At 39.6% G+C, this 14,780-nt stretch overlaps 1 protein-coding gene across 2 annotated transcripts in view; it reads left to right on the forward strand.

The window, feature by feature from the left end:
- DIP-lambda (Dpr-interacting protein lambda) overlaps nt 1-14,780 on the forward strand; it is a 174,668-nt gene that overhangs the window by 24,903 nt on the left and 134,985 nt on the right. The window contains exon 1 of one of the 2 annotated variants that reach the window (XM_089076707.1): nt 26-611. The exons of the other annotated variant lie outside the window; for it this stretch is intronic. The gene's annotated coding sequence lies outside the window, so the exon portion shown is untranslated. Of the gene's footprint in view, nt 1-25; nt 612-14,780 lie in introns of those variants that run through there. 2 annotated transcript variants of the gene reach the window in all.

Below are 14,780 nucleotides of genomic sequence, written 5' to 3' on the forward strand. Positions count from 1 at the left end.
AGAGAGCAGTCAGTGCAGTCAGTGCAGTCAGTGCAGCCGGTAATTCTGCGGACCCTCTCCCGGGGCCGGGGGCGTCGATTCCGTTAGCGGGAAAGTACCGCCGTGAGGGGTGCGTTTCGAAAAGGCACTTTGCCGCTCCAGGAGTGGCTAGACGCGCCAGTGGTGGGGACATTATAGCGAGAGAGGAGCCGAGAGGGTGAGAGAAGAGAGAGAGAGAGAGAGAGAGAGAGGTAGCAAAGGGAGGGTGAGATAAGCAGGCAGAGCGAGAGAAAGAGAAGAAGAGAGGGGGTCAGGTAGATAGAGAGGGTCGCGGTTGAGAGGGAGAAGGGACGCGGTCCGGAGGGATGGAGTCCGTGAGAGCGTGAGAGGGTAGCGATTGTGCTACAGTCGCACCGCGACACCCCCACGAGCGAAATCGCGCGCGGCAGCCCGCATTCTCGTGTATAGAACTGTGTACGTGCATCGCGAAAAAGGGCCCGCGAACAGTGCTATGCTTTTGAGGTCGCGACCGGGAAGGCCATCTTCATCGTTGGCCTTATCCTCGTCGTTTTCTTTCAAGTGAAATCGTCGATTCTGCAAAAGCCGCTCGAAGCGCAGCGCTTCCAATGGGGGTGAGTCTTTATCAGTGGTCGTGAAATGTTGTAGACTTCCTTGCTCTATGATTTGAAAGAACATGACATTTCTAACATGAAAGAACGTTTCTAACGTAAAAGAACATGATTTTAAATTGGAGAGAGAGAGAGAGAGAGAGAGAGAGAGAGAGAGAGAGAGAGAAGCTAATTTTGACGAAAAAAAGTGTGAATGAATAAAATAAAATCATCGGTTTTAAGTTCGTTTAATAAAGCCGTGCGTTGCACGATATTAGCTGTTAAAAGATTGAAGCTAAGGTGATGTCAGATCAAATATTTGATGAAAAAGTCAACTTCCACTTTTTTTAAATCTGTGTTCGAAAAGTAGCGCATGTCTTCTAGAATATTTTACTCGAATACGGAAACGAATTTCAGCAAGATGTGTATTCAGCGTTAGGTCTAAAATTTAATAAAGTTTTTATTAAATTATTAAAAATGGGAAAATTATTAAAATGAAAGTGTGCTATATAATTTTCTGATTGTTGAATAAACTAATTATAGATCTTTCATTAATTTTCATTTCCTTTCATTTCATTTCATTTTTTTTACTATATTTTACTATATATTCCTTTAAATGTAAATTTATGTCTAAAATTAAAAACCAGATTAATTGCAAAACATAATTAAAAGCTCTGCTTATATGGTAAAATATTACTTTATTTCATGTGTCGATATAGCGAGTGTTAAAATTATAACGGAAAACAAAGCAGTGACTGTTTTTGTTGCTGTATATTTTGTACCGATAATATTAAATAAAAACATAGGCGTGAAAATGATAATATTAAATAAAAACATAGGCGTGAAAATGATAAGTGTACACAATGCATTATGGATTAGTCATCGGGAGGGATTTCATGTTGCACAATTTAATTTTCATCCGTATCATGATACATTTGTGGCTGAAACAAATCCAATTCATATGTCCAATGCTTTAATGTTTCTAAATATTATTGCTATCTATTATTTTTTTTTTAAGAACACAAATATAAATTCCAATTATTGGAATTAAATATTTTTCGGGGCAGCAGTATATTTTTCGATACACTGGTATATTGGATTTACACAAAATTTAATTTGATTCATTGGAATCTGGACTCAAGAGTAGGAACAAAACTTTAAAATAACACACCACGCAATTATCTCATTCCTTTTCTTAATATCCGAGATTGCCTCGTTCTTGATAAGCTTGTTTATTAAACGCGGCAGTCGGAAGCCTAAGATACCAAATTTTGATACAAAATATTAACTCCTATTTAGATACTTGTACTAATTTATTAAATTCCTTAGCTGGAAAATAATTTTGTAGGAGATTAGTGGACGGAATTCTCAGCGATATAGTGTAGATTCCGCATTCTTTCTTGGAAGAAAATTATTAATTTCGCACAAGCTTTTTTAATCGGAATTATGAGCGATGCTGCGCGCGCTATTCCCAAGCCGACCGTTATTAGCTACACGGGGGTATATGCATTTTTTTTTGGCGATGGTCGATCGGTGGATTATCTCGCGAGATCGTTTGTTAAAACGTCGTCGAGGTCAGTGCAAAGGCAAGGTCCGTGGCTCTTTGCGCGATTCAACGGCGACCTGTTGATGATCTTTCTCCGACTCGGTGCGTTTCAAGAAACACCCTTGAGAGTTACGTGCACGCTTAACCTTTTCCCTGTAAGTGACATACATAGGATGTTTTAGGAGTTGTGCATTATATCGGTTACAGATAGTAGAAAATAAAAAAATGGTCTTCTTTTAACATTAAAATCTAACATTTCTTAACATAGAAGCGTTTAATGGAAAATTGAAAATCAGTTGACAAAATCGTAAATAACGAAATTTTATTTTCTGTTGATCTATAAATTAATATTGTTTAAAAGGAACATCATGTTTTGATGATTGATTTTGAAAATATGCAAGTTAAAAATAAAGAAAATTCGAACTTAATAAAATAATAATCTACAGATAAATGATACGGAAATATATATTGACACTTTATTAATATGATAATAGAGCTTTTATAGTCCGCAAATTCAGGAATAAATAGACCAAATAATTCTTGGAATTAATTAATTTTGTAATTAATTTAATGGATATTATAATTATTTAATAATAGAGAACCGAAAATTGACACGTACAATATATATATATATATATATATACGTGATAATACAAGATATTATATCTTCATTATTTATTTGCTCATTTGTACGTTCTATTGATGTAATCTCTTTGAATGCGGTTTGGATGGAAACCTGTTGAAGATGCCGCATCTTGGCTGATGTACCTTAGAATCGCCTATCCGATTGCCAGTATTGATCACAACGCTCGTCAAAGTTGCGAGAGCTTCTTTGACAGAATCATCCTGAATTGTTGTGAAAGTTTCATTAACTCCGACCAATGGGAGCCATGGCAAAAATAATATTCATGTAGCCAGAAGTAATAACTCGCTCGATCGCGTTTCGTTTTTGTCGTTTTTCTCACAGAAAGCTGTTTGCATATTTTCAACCATGTTAAATATTAAACTTATTTTAATTCGCTTTTGTATTCCGATCGTTTTTTCATCGATCATCAGTATTATCAATATTGATAATAGATTCGAGAGAGATATTGAGATACAATGAAAAATCCACCGATTTCAAATTATATGGCAATCTAAAATTATAATCTTTTTTTTTATATTTTGATTAATATAAGCACAATTAACAACAGTGTTTTGATTGGGAAATCTAAAAGAACATACATCTTATAAATTTATCAGGATTTTGTGTTTATATAAAAAAATATCTCAATATCTTATAGCACAAATCTGTATTAATCAATAGTAATTTATTATTAAATACTTATCAAGGGCAACATATGTCCATTAAAATTCTATTTTCTCAGTTTCTTCTCTATCATGTTCTGCATTATTTCCCATTCCGGGAATAAAAGTAGTTAAAGTGTCGGAGAGTGAAATTGTGAATCCAGATAAAACTAAAACCGTCATAAATGTAACTCCTTCGATGCATAAGCTTCTTTCGATCGTTTTTCCGATTCTGCCTTTTCCCCTGACGTAAGAATATATATAAGAAACTTTCTCTCGCTCTGCAGCATACTCGTTTCGAGCATCTGTGTCGGGTGAACTCGTCTTTGGAGTGCTGCCAATTGACTTTTAGCTGACTGTCGTAGAACCTGTTGATGACTGCGATTCGCGTATTTATGCGCTTCAGTCGCACATATATTTTTCTTTTATCGATGATTTTTGGCAGTTAATCTTTAGTGTCGCAAATCAAAATAAATGAGTCGTCTCGTTTAACTTTAATTTAATTTCATATTGACTAAGAGATCGTTGCGAGGGAATACCGTCAAGAAATAATTGCGCGAAACTGCGTGCTCGATAGCACGCAAATAATCAGAATAATTACTACAATGCAAACGAAGTTAAAAATGCAAATGCAAATGTTTTGTCAAACGCAACACGATTCAACTTTCTCGTCGACTCGTCAGCTCGCTTTGATCGCACGAGAGAAGTACATTTACATCTCGTCTGTTTCCTTTTTAATTTCTTCATTAATTTCATCTTCTCTTTCTTTTCTGAAGAGAAATCTTCATTCGGTTCGCATTTCTTATTCAGCACATGTTCGCAGTATTTTCAGGTCTAATAGGACCGGAGAGCCGGCGAGACGTTTCCGGTTCTATCTTTTCGCCGTTTGCCGCTTTTCCAATTTTTCGCGGGCGCGATTCGCGCGGCGTGCCAATTTCGTACGGTCGTAACTTTTCCGTATCGTTTGACCGTCGAGTTGAGGCGTCGGTTTTTCTCAATTTTAACACGACGCCGTTACACTCCTGTCGTTGCAAATACGCACGATAGAACATTCGGGAAAACATTTTCCGAATGATCGCGAAAGCGTTATACTCCACGCCCGCGAAGTCTCCGTGGGCCGATTATTACTGCCGACCGTGTTTAATTTCTCAGGAGACAGCGTAATTACGAGCGAATTAGATACCGTTTTCAGGCGCAGGTGTAAGCATCCGATGCATTATTTCCGGCCCTAATAACATTTTGTTATCTGATAGTCGAACACTTGTATTTATTTGTTCGCGTTTAAAAGTTGAAGCTCCGCGCCGAGAGATAAAGAGATAAAGCGGAGAAACGAGTACGAGTACCGTCCGCGAATAAAGTTACACAAGAAGTGATTAGCTCAAGCTACAGGTTACTGTTTTCATCCGTAAAATGTGATTTTAGATGTGTAATTTTTAAAAAGTTAAAATATTTATTTTCTGATAACGCGCGCATTTTGTATATGTGTGTAACTGAAGTAAAGTTACGACTGGTTTTGTTTTTGTTACGTGCGTATCGCGAATAATCCCCCTTCCCCCCTCCCCTCCCCCCGCCGTATAGCATGTACAGTTTTTTGGCCGTGCTTAATGAAATTCTACTGTCTACTGCAGCATCCTAATGAGATGCCCGCGTGCAGTGTACTTAATCCGCATGAGAGAAACATTTACATTCTAAAGTGCAAATTCATTGTTTCGCGTGCGCGTTTAGTATCTGCGGCCGTTCCGCAGAGTCCGCCGCAAGACGGATTTCCTTAAATTTCAAACCATTCTTCTTGAGGCTGCTCGCCACTACCCCGCCGTAGGTGTCCAACAATAATCAAGCTAGCATTCTCCTCCTCATCCCCTCCCCCCTTTACCCCCTTCGCGACGCTGGCCGCTACCACCCAAGTAGGGCGCAAAGTCGGCGACGAGCTTCTTAATTATTTCTCTTGCGTTGCGCGCGCGCGCGCGCGGAAAGGCGTTTCTTTCCTTTCTGTCCTCTTCATTTGTCTCCCCGCGGCTTGCATCCATTCTGAATTTAATCCCACGCGTTTCGTTTTTAGCCCACGTGACACTCCGAAACGAATGCCAACACGTACACGACCGTGCAGTTCTCAAGTTTCTTATATCCGACCGTTCTCCATATATATTTAATAATAAACGCGGCTCATTAATCGACGCGGCTAAACGCAGCTCGAGTTTTGCGCTCACATATTTTCGCACTGAAAGATCGCAGATGCATTTCCCCGATCAATTATCTTTGCGATAGTTGGCGAGATCAATGAACAGTAATATCGCAGCCGTGATTCTTTTTTCTAACACGAGAGACTCTCCCTCGACTGACTCTCCTTTTTTAACGATAACGCGAAGCGAACGTTTACGCAACGAAGCCAAATTAATCATGAGACACCAGACGTAGTGTTTGAAAATATTATCGTAGATTGAGCCTCGAGAACGGGGAAAATTCTACCCTGCCAATTAACCTAGAATTCAACTTTATCAATCCTTCGTGAGAGATGAGAGAATACCGTTACAATGTTACCCGCCTCGCTTCGCGCGAGCGGGAGAACGTTCTCCATGCAGGGTTTCCGGATCACAGAGTGGCCTCGGTGGTGGTAAACGAAGCGCTGATACTACTCTTTCCCCCTTCTTTTTCCCTGCCACCTATTTCTCGTTGCTGTTCTCGCGGTGCGTTCTTCCGGCACGGCTGATGGGTCCCGTCCGTCCGTGACGACCATTAACTATCCCGACGCAATTTTCGCCAGAGCGATGGAAAAACTTCTCGCTCGTCCCGGTTATGTGCACGTTGCGCGCGCGCGCGCGCGCACACGCACACACACACACACACACACACACACACACACACACACACACACACACACACACACACACACACACACACACACACACACACACACACACACACACACACGCCCGTATGTATGCATTGCACACCCGGTAGCAGCCGGTCTCGCCGTGCCGGCGCGCTAATGCCTTCCGTATTTTCCGTATTTTCCGCGGCCAACTTGGCCGATGGCGATCCTCGCGATCCTCGGGGGACGTGTCCGAGTGACATAGCAGCTGAGCCCCCCCCCCCTAGTAATCGAGATGCGACCTGTTTCGCGTTGATCCGACAGATCGATTCTTTTCCGTCACTCGCGACCGATCGTCATGATTGCAGTTTTACGACTCGCGCGTGTTATGGCCGTCTATTAGTACTTTTGACGACATTTTATATCCAAATAAAAAAAATATATTTAAAAATAAATATATTTTCAAATAATACGTAAATAATTTAATTTAAAGCAATTTAATTTAATTTAATTTAATTTAATTTTATTTTATTTTATTGTGATTATATTTTTTTTCTTTCTTTTACAAATAGCATATTTTAAAATGGCAAGTTCTCCAATAGATATAAGTTTTTAATTTGTCGCCGTATTTCAGTAAATACGTATTCCTTTTTTGTAATAATGTAATAATGTAACATTTTGTTTATTGTTTAAATTTTAATAGATGATGTAAGATTAATGAGCGAATTACTTAATTGAAAGTTTCATGTAATTGGTCAATGAGGACGCGACATAGACACGCGATTTTCGCAATGAAAAAGCGAGCTTCTTCGTAGGAAGAAAGGATTTCGACAGGAAGCACATGTCCCTTCGCCATTCCTTCGAGGGCGGTCTTTGGATGATTGCCAATGAATGCTTAAACGGAAAGAACCTGTTGATAATGGCGTGATATAATGCTCGATTCGACATGCTCCTACTTTCGATTTTCTCTTCCTCTGCTATTCTTCTCGCCTTCTCCTCGCTGTTATTATTATTATATTCGACGATTCTGAATCATTTACGAGTGCATGTCTTAATGTCATTGGAATATTGTATGACTTATGAAATGTATTGAAAAAAATATTGCGTAATCAAGCGTTTTTTCATTCACGTTTTTTTTTTATAAAAACATTATTTATAAAAAACATAAATTCTTTGTGATTAATAGCAGTTATAATTTTTCTCTTCTCTCCTGTAAAGAGCTATATAAGTATAGTAAATTAACAAAGTTAGATAATTTAAAGTTTACTTTTGAATCATATTACACTTTTATTGACACAGATATTTCTGATTACCAACATAAATAATAAGTATATGAAAAATGAGTGGAGTCTTTCAACGTTATATCACGGTGTATCAAGTTTCTCGATATGCGATCACAGAGTTTTTTTTCTTAGTATCGGAAGAATAGTTTAGAATGTGACTAATACGATTTCCTTGTTCGTCCAAATTGAATGATTAATCACCAGGGAATATTCGAATCGCAAAGAACTTGGTCCAACACGTACAACGGATTTTATGGCTTTTCGAAGAGTACGAGATCGACGTGGGCGTACGTTTCCGCAACGTATCCGCAACGTCGGCCATTAAACGGCCATTTGCCGTGCAAATAATAACCGACGCTTCCGACGTTCGGCTCTTTTTTTTTTCTCGCGGCCGTCGAATTTTAGATTGCACTTTAATATCGGCCGTCCGCTTAATCCGCGATGACGCTTTTTCTGGGATTTCCGAACGCTTTATTACAAAAAAGGCCCCACTCTCCGTCCGATGGACGGCAGATGTCACGCTCGCTGTTTTTTTGCTCTCGTGTCCTCTCGTGTGTCGTAACGTATTCGTTCGACCCGCAGTTTCGCTCGGCGAACGGATTTCGAGGGCGAGGGCGGTGAAAATAAGGCACGAGTTGGCGGCGCGCTGACAAAACGAGAAGGAAAAACGGAATTTCGGGCCATCGAGTGCATCGAGCACATGCACGCCGCCGTGTGGACGGAAAGTCGAAAAAACGTACGAGATATTACGACAGATATAGGATGAATCTACACGAGTAGTCTCCCCTCGTCGTTTCTCCTTTGCTTCGTTTCCTTTTCACGTATACCGCACGAGGGAGATTTCTTTCATTTTTTTTTTTTCAGAAGTAATAGTAGTGTCGAGCCAAGCGAGAATATTACTCGCCATTACGCCATTATTCTCTAGCGATTAATCCACTCACATCAGAGTGAATTGTGTAAAAAATTGGAAATAAAAGATAAAAAAAAAATTACGGGACAGATAAAAATTTATCGATGAGCATAAATAATGTGTAACCAATTGGAGCGTAACGTTAACAGCAGATGCTTGCAAATTATTATGCGCGCACCTTTCGGAAGTTGAGATTCTTCTGTTAATTCGATATCGAGTAATCCCCGTTTCGAGTGATAGTAAATTGAATGCCGCGCGCCCCGCTCTTGAGAAAATTCCGGTTTAAAGTCGGCGACGACGACGACGACGCCATACGCCTCGCTCCTTAGTCAATGCGCTTAATGGATAAACTTTGAAATAAACGTTCGCCGATACAGCTGCCTATAGACGTATATTATATATCGACGTATTATATCGTCGAGTTTTCGTCCTTTCGAAGGCGAAGTTGCTATATTCCCGCCTGCGCTAACTTGCCGCGATTATTGTCCTCCCCCCTCCCTCCCGCATTGAAATAATCGACCGTAATTTTCGTATCTGCTGTTAGCATTATTAAATTACAGGATAATACGATGACGTGGCCGAAAATATAACGCCACTCGCTCAATGTGATCTGCCAAAAAGTAACTTACTTAATTAGCGCGATTAATTGGCGATGCGTTTTATGCGATTTTACAGCGTTTTATCGAATTTCAACAGAGCTATATGTATTTTTACAAATACTTTGTGACCTGTTTATTACGAAAATTGTATTTCTGAATTAATAGAATATAAATGTTTTTTGGATATTACTGCGAAAAATGTTTATGTGCGAAGCGTGAGTTTTATTACATTACTACTGGCGGAGTTAAAATTTTAAAATTGATAATCCTATTAAACAATCCATTTTGCTCAGTTTCTAATGAATTTGAATATCTTCCCTCCGATTCTTTGAAATTCATATCATTATTATTAGTAAAATGAAAAGTAAAGCGTGAAGATGGACGGTCTTTTAATAACAATGAAACTAACATTCAGCGCAGATGAAGGCCGGACTATAAATGCGCGAATAATTTCGACACGTTTGCTAGACAGAAGTCTAAAGTTTTACAACTTGTTTTGCATATCTTCTGTCGTTTTCTACAAATTGTTACGCGACAACGAATCGTTAAACTTTGCGTCCGTCTGCGACAGTCTGGCAACTACTGCGTTTACTTTGACGACATTTGCGCATTTACTGAAAACAACGAAATTAAAGTAAAAACTGAGACGTGTCTAATGTAAATAAAACTTGCTTTATTGCAAATTACATGTATATACATTTAAAATATAAAATATTTATCCATACAAGTTTGATGGGAAAATTCATTATTTTCATAAAAATAAAATTAATAAAAAATATTTCCACCACACAGAATATGATATTTAGTTAATTCTTACATTATTTAATAAAATATTTGCCAACGTCTAAAGTGATATTATTTTGTTTACACACACAATTATTTTTTCTTGTGACGTTTTTATTATTATCTTCGAGATCTTATTAATATTATTATTAATTACTCTGTTAAAATTACATGTGCAAGTTAAGTAATCCTGTAATCGATATTCTAATTTCGGCCTTTTCTTAGTCGATTATAATTGTCGTGCTTGAAATTCATTTCTCCGATGATTTCACCAGTCGGGCGACATATTGCCGCAGATTCGAGCGGTCGGTTTTGCTCTTCTTCGGCGATCTTCAGAGGTTACGAGACACCGAATCGCTGAGCTTTACATCCGCCCTCGACACTTCTTGCCCCGATTCCGTTCCATTCCGCCATCTCCCGAACGTCTTCCAGCCGTCTCCACCCCCCGTCCCCGATGTCTCCTGAATCCGAAGGATACCGCACGCGGGCGTGCCGAGCATTTCAATAAAAGACACCCCACAGTAGAGGACGGGATTGTGCTGGCCGTGGAAGTGGCGAACGGGCGTAAAGCGATACTCACCCTCACCCCCTATTCACTTCCTTTCGTGTGGTCGTGCGACAGTGTATGTTCCTCGCGGGCATTATTTCCGTTTTAATGGCGTGGCGACGTGCGGTCGCGAAAAAAAGGAGAAAGGGAGGCTGGCAGCAATTGCGAGCACGGTAATTTACAGACTGAGTAACGATCGCGGGAATTCATAAACGGTCACAAACGTGAATGACAGTATAATCAACTTCGACATTCTTTCTCGGAATTAGTCCACCTTTTTTTATTCTCTCTTAAATTTAACTTTTTTTGTAAAACGAGTTTACTACATTGACCATAGTAATTTTATTTGATACGTTTTGAAACATGCACGAGAGTTTTGTTATATAAATATTGATATATATATATATATATATATATATATATATATATATATAATTTTTTAGTAGCATGAATATTCAAATTTACATTGATCCAAAAATATAAAATTCAGTAAGTATAAACCTTTAAAAATAAAAAATATCAAAAAATGATAATATCTGGAAACAAATATTTGGAAACAAAGTAAAAATTTAAAATTTATTACTATCGACAAAAATCGATCTGTCCTGTTTTATTTAATTAATAGGAATATAAATACAAAAAGGAATTTAAAAAATTTATAAACGTTTCTCTTGAATTTTATATCGTTACGGAAATTCGCAATTTTTGAATAATTCGGTTATAATGAAATTCTAATAAAAGAAATTCAGTTTGAAATAATCGAGATCTCACTATTCAAAGATTTCTATCTATAATATTAAATTTCTACATTGTTGTAATTTACGCGATAGTGATCGGTAGGAAATGAAGTAATACTTTTCTCGGGAATTTCTATTACAATCTTTCTTCACATTTCGTTTCGAGTTCTCTTCTTACTTGTAAAATTTCTATTTTTTTCTTTCTATTCACGATATATTTCATTACGGATAGAATAATCAAATTAGGAGTTTCTCTAACGTTATATACAATAAGTCTAGAGTAGCTCTTCTATTCATGGTGTATGCCATATAATAAGTATGAAGTACCTGCTATTCATAATAGATTTCATAGTATGTAGAACAATTTTATCGTCCCTCAAGTAGAACAAGCGTTTCATCGTCTCCGAGCAAAGAATAATTAGCACTACCCGCCTTTCCTTACCGAGCAACTTGTCAAACAGCTTATTGGAGTCCTTTTTCGCGGAAGAGAACCTTTGGGCTCTCGCTTGGGAAGGATAGTCGGCGTAGATTTATTATACCGTCGAGAGAGCTTCCACCGGAGGGCCGAGCGAGCGAATTCCCCTCGGTGCCTTTTAAGGCGCTAACAATAGTCGCCTGCACTGCTTCCTCGCTTCTCTTTTCCGGCATCGCTCGATTCTCGTTTTCGGGAAAAATTAGCCGCGCGCGCGTTCGCTTCGCGCGAGCGGCGAACGCGGGTATCGGGAGATCGGGAAAAAGGGGGACCCTCCTTCCTCCCGTCGCGCGAGAAAGGGACCGCAATGGGAATATCGCTGACGAATGACAGAATTAAATCAATCAGTTTTTCAATTGAATTCGACAGTTCGAAACGTAGTAGGAAACGCATCCGCACGGGGGGGGGGGGTATGTAGCAGCGGTTTCGACGGTGAGCGCGTCGTTTCATTTCGAACATTATTTCGAATTGTAATGGAAGCAGGAGGAGAAAAGGGGCGAACCTTCCTCGCGGGAGGGATAGAGACGGAAAGAGAACTCTCTCTCTCTCTCTCTCTCTCTCTCTCTCTCTCTCTCTCTCTCTCTCTCTCTCTCTCGGATTCGCGATAACCGGGATAAATATCGTAGCAGCGCGGAGCAGCGATTGACGATGCATTAAAATCGTCAGAATGGTATATCGCCGAGCGGCAAGCTCGCGGATACGTTACAATCGCGAACATTTCACCGTGATACGATTCTATTAGACGGCAGAGCGAACGTTAAAGATCTCCCCGCCAAAAAATATCTCCTCGCCGCAAGAGAGAGCTTTCACGGTGGTTCGAACCACCGTGAGATCGAGTAATGCCGATACGGCGTGGTAACGTCGATCACGTTAAAACAAGCAATTGCACCGCCGAAATGCATTTCGCGTTGCAATAAACGGCGGCATTATTGTTATTTCACAGAATGATTTTTATTACACTGGGATACTCTGTTTCATTGCCCGGTGAGTCCCTCTCCGTAAATTGTTACCATTATAAAATTCCTTCTCTGTAAGTTGTAACATTATAAAATTCCGAGATAAAGTACGGATAACGGGAATAAATGGTGTATCTTCGCCATTTTAAGAATATCAATTTAAAAAAATTTTTTTCCCTCACAGACCGCCATTGCAATTCGGCACCGCCGCAAAATCGCGATATCAGTTCTAAATTTCATTACGAACGATGTAATCAAAGCTATTTAAACGAAATGACCCAATTGTTTGAAAAGAATTTTCCAAATAGCACCTTTATTCAATTACCCGCTCGAATATCAGAATGGAACAGATCCCCGCTTATCATTCGTCGTTCCGAAATTCTATTCGCTTGAGTGAAAAAATTCCGAATGTCTCGTAGAGAGAAAGAGAAAGAGAGAGAGAGAGAGAGAGAGAGAAAGAGAATCACGCGTAATGAGAAACAGGGATTCCCTGCGCGTCTCGTAGATAGAAGCTCGCCATTTTCGAATAAGTAGACGGAATTTGCTCGGGACGACTGCACTAAAAAAAAAAGAAAAAACAAAGGAAAAAAAACGCCGGAATTTAGGAAGAACCGATCCAGGAAAATTTCGGTCTAGACTCGAGAGAGTAAACGCGATCGAATACGTCGACGAGTGAAAATCTTGGTGTTCTCTCTCCCTCTCTTCCTCCCTCTCTCTCTCTCTCTCTCTCTCTCTCTCTCTCTCTCTCTCTCTCGGCGTTATAAATCTCTCGCCGAAAGTACGCGGTCGAGAACGCGATGAATAGCCAGATGCTCTTTTCGGACGATTTCTCGATTTTTCGCCTACCCCTCCCCCCCACTCTCTCTTATCCTCGAATTTCTCCCGTTTCTCTTTCTCTCCCCGGAGCTTTTTTTTGCGCGCGCCTTTGCATTTTGCAGCTCGTCGTTGATTCAGCCGTGGTTTCTCGCTGCCAAGCCGGGCGACAAATCCCTATACCGTCGAACCGAACCACTTTTTCACAGTCTGCTCTCTAATTAAGATCGTTAAGGAGACGTCGAGGCTCTCTTGGAACGCTTTACGGATTTACCTCCCGTTTTGTATCTTCGAATCGAAGCTTGGGTTGCCTTAGAGATGCGGACGACGACAGACATCGTCCTGTAATTTCTCGTCGCTATTAAGAGTTACGAATAAGTATTCCTTTGTTCGCAAAAGACAGACGCAATATATTGAAAATATTTTTACTGTTTTGCTCCTTTGTGTCAGATAGCGAACCTCTCAAGAAAAGTATACACTCGAGAGTTGCGCTATCAAAGTCATCCGTGGAGAATAAAATTCTTGACTGTGCGTAGCAAACATCAAACGGCCTTTTATTTTTCATTTTGATTTGATGTTATTGTCTTCCCTCGGTGGAAAGTTGATTTTTGATTTTTGCAATCTTCGAAATTACTTAATATTTCAAAAATTAATAAAATTTTAAGGAAGCAATATCAGCCGATAAGCCCGTAACAAACATGCCAAGCATATTCCATTTTCTTCGTACAGCAGTTCTGCCGTTGTACGATAAAAATATGAGGTAATTCGATCTCGTGCACATTTTAGCAGAATTAATCCATTATCTGTCCAAATTAAAATCTACAAAACTGTGTTAAGCTCTTCAGATACAATATTAACAATCAGAAAAAATCCTTTTTGTAGATCGAACGTTTGCATATAATTTATGAAATATAGATATGAAATATAGATAGAAATATATTTGTGAAATATGTTACAGATTAAAAGGAATAATTATAATATTACACGAGTTTCTCTTTTTGTTCTTTTATCATCTAATCATCGATCTGAAGGCTACTTCGTGGCCATGTAGGCATCAAGACGCACAGTTGTTGCCAGATACAAATTACGCAAATTACGAAATAATAATTCAACAATACGTGAACAATGGCGACAGGGAGAAACGCGCACGCGGCGCGTATCGCCGTAGAAAAACGCGACACCCTCTCTCTCTCTCTCTCTCTCTCTCTCTCTCTCTCTCTCTCTCTCTCTCTCTCTCTCTCTCTCTCTCTCTCTCTCTCCCCTCCAATGTTGAAGCGTTATAAATTGCTCCATATGCACTGCATTAGAGTATAACGCGGCGGCTCAACCGCGCACCGGACGTACCGCGTATTTATTGCGATAGGTTTTCGGGGGCAAAACGCTGCTCGCCGAATTTATCGTTGCGCACACAAAAACCACTTCCGCTTACCTCTCTTCCTCCCTCCGTCGTC

This window comes from Pogonomyrmex barbatus, unplaced genomic scaffold (genome assembly GCF_055798465.1).
Source record: "Pogonomyrmex barbatus isolate J1 unplaced genomic scaffold, ASM5579846v1 scaffold2, whole genome shotgun sequence".
Classification (NCBI taxonomy): Eukaryota; Metazoa; Arthropoda; class Insecta; order Hymenoptera; family Formicidae; genus Pogonomyrmex; species Pogonomyrmex barbatus.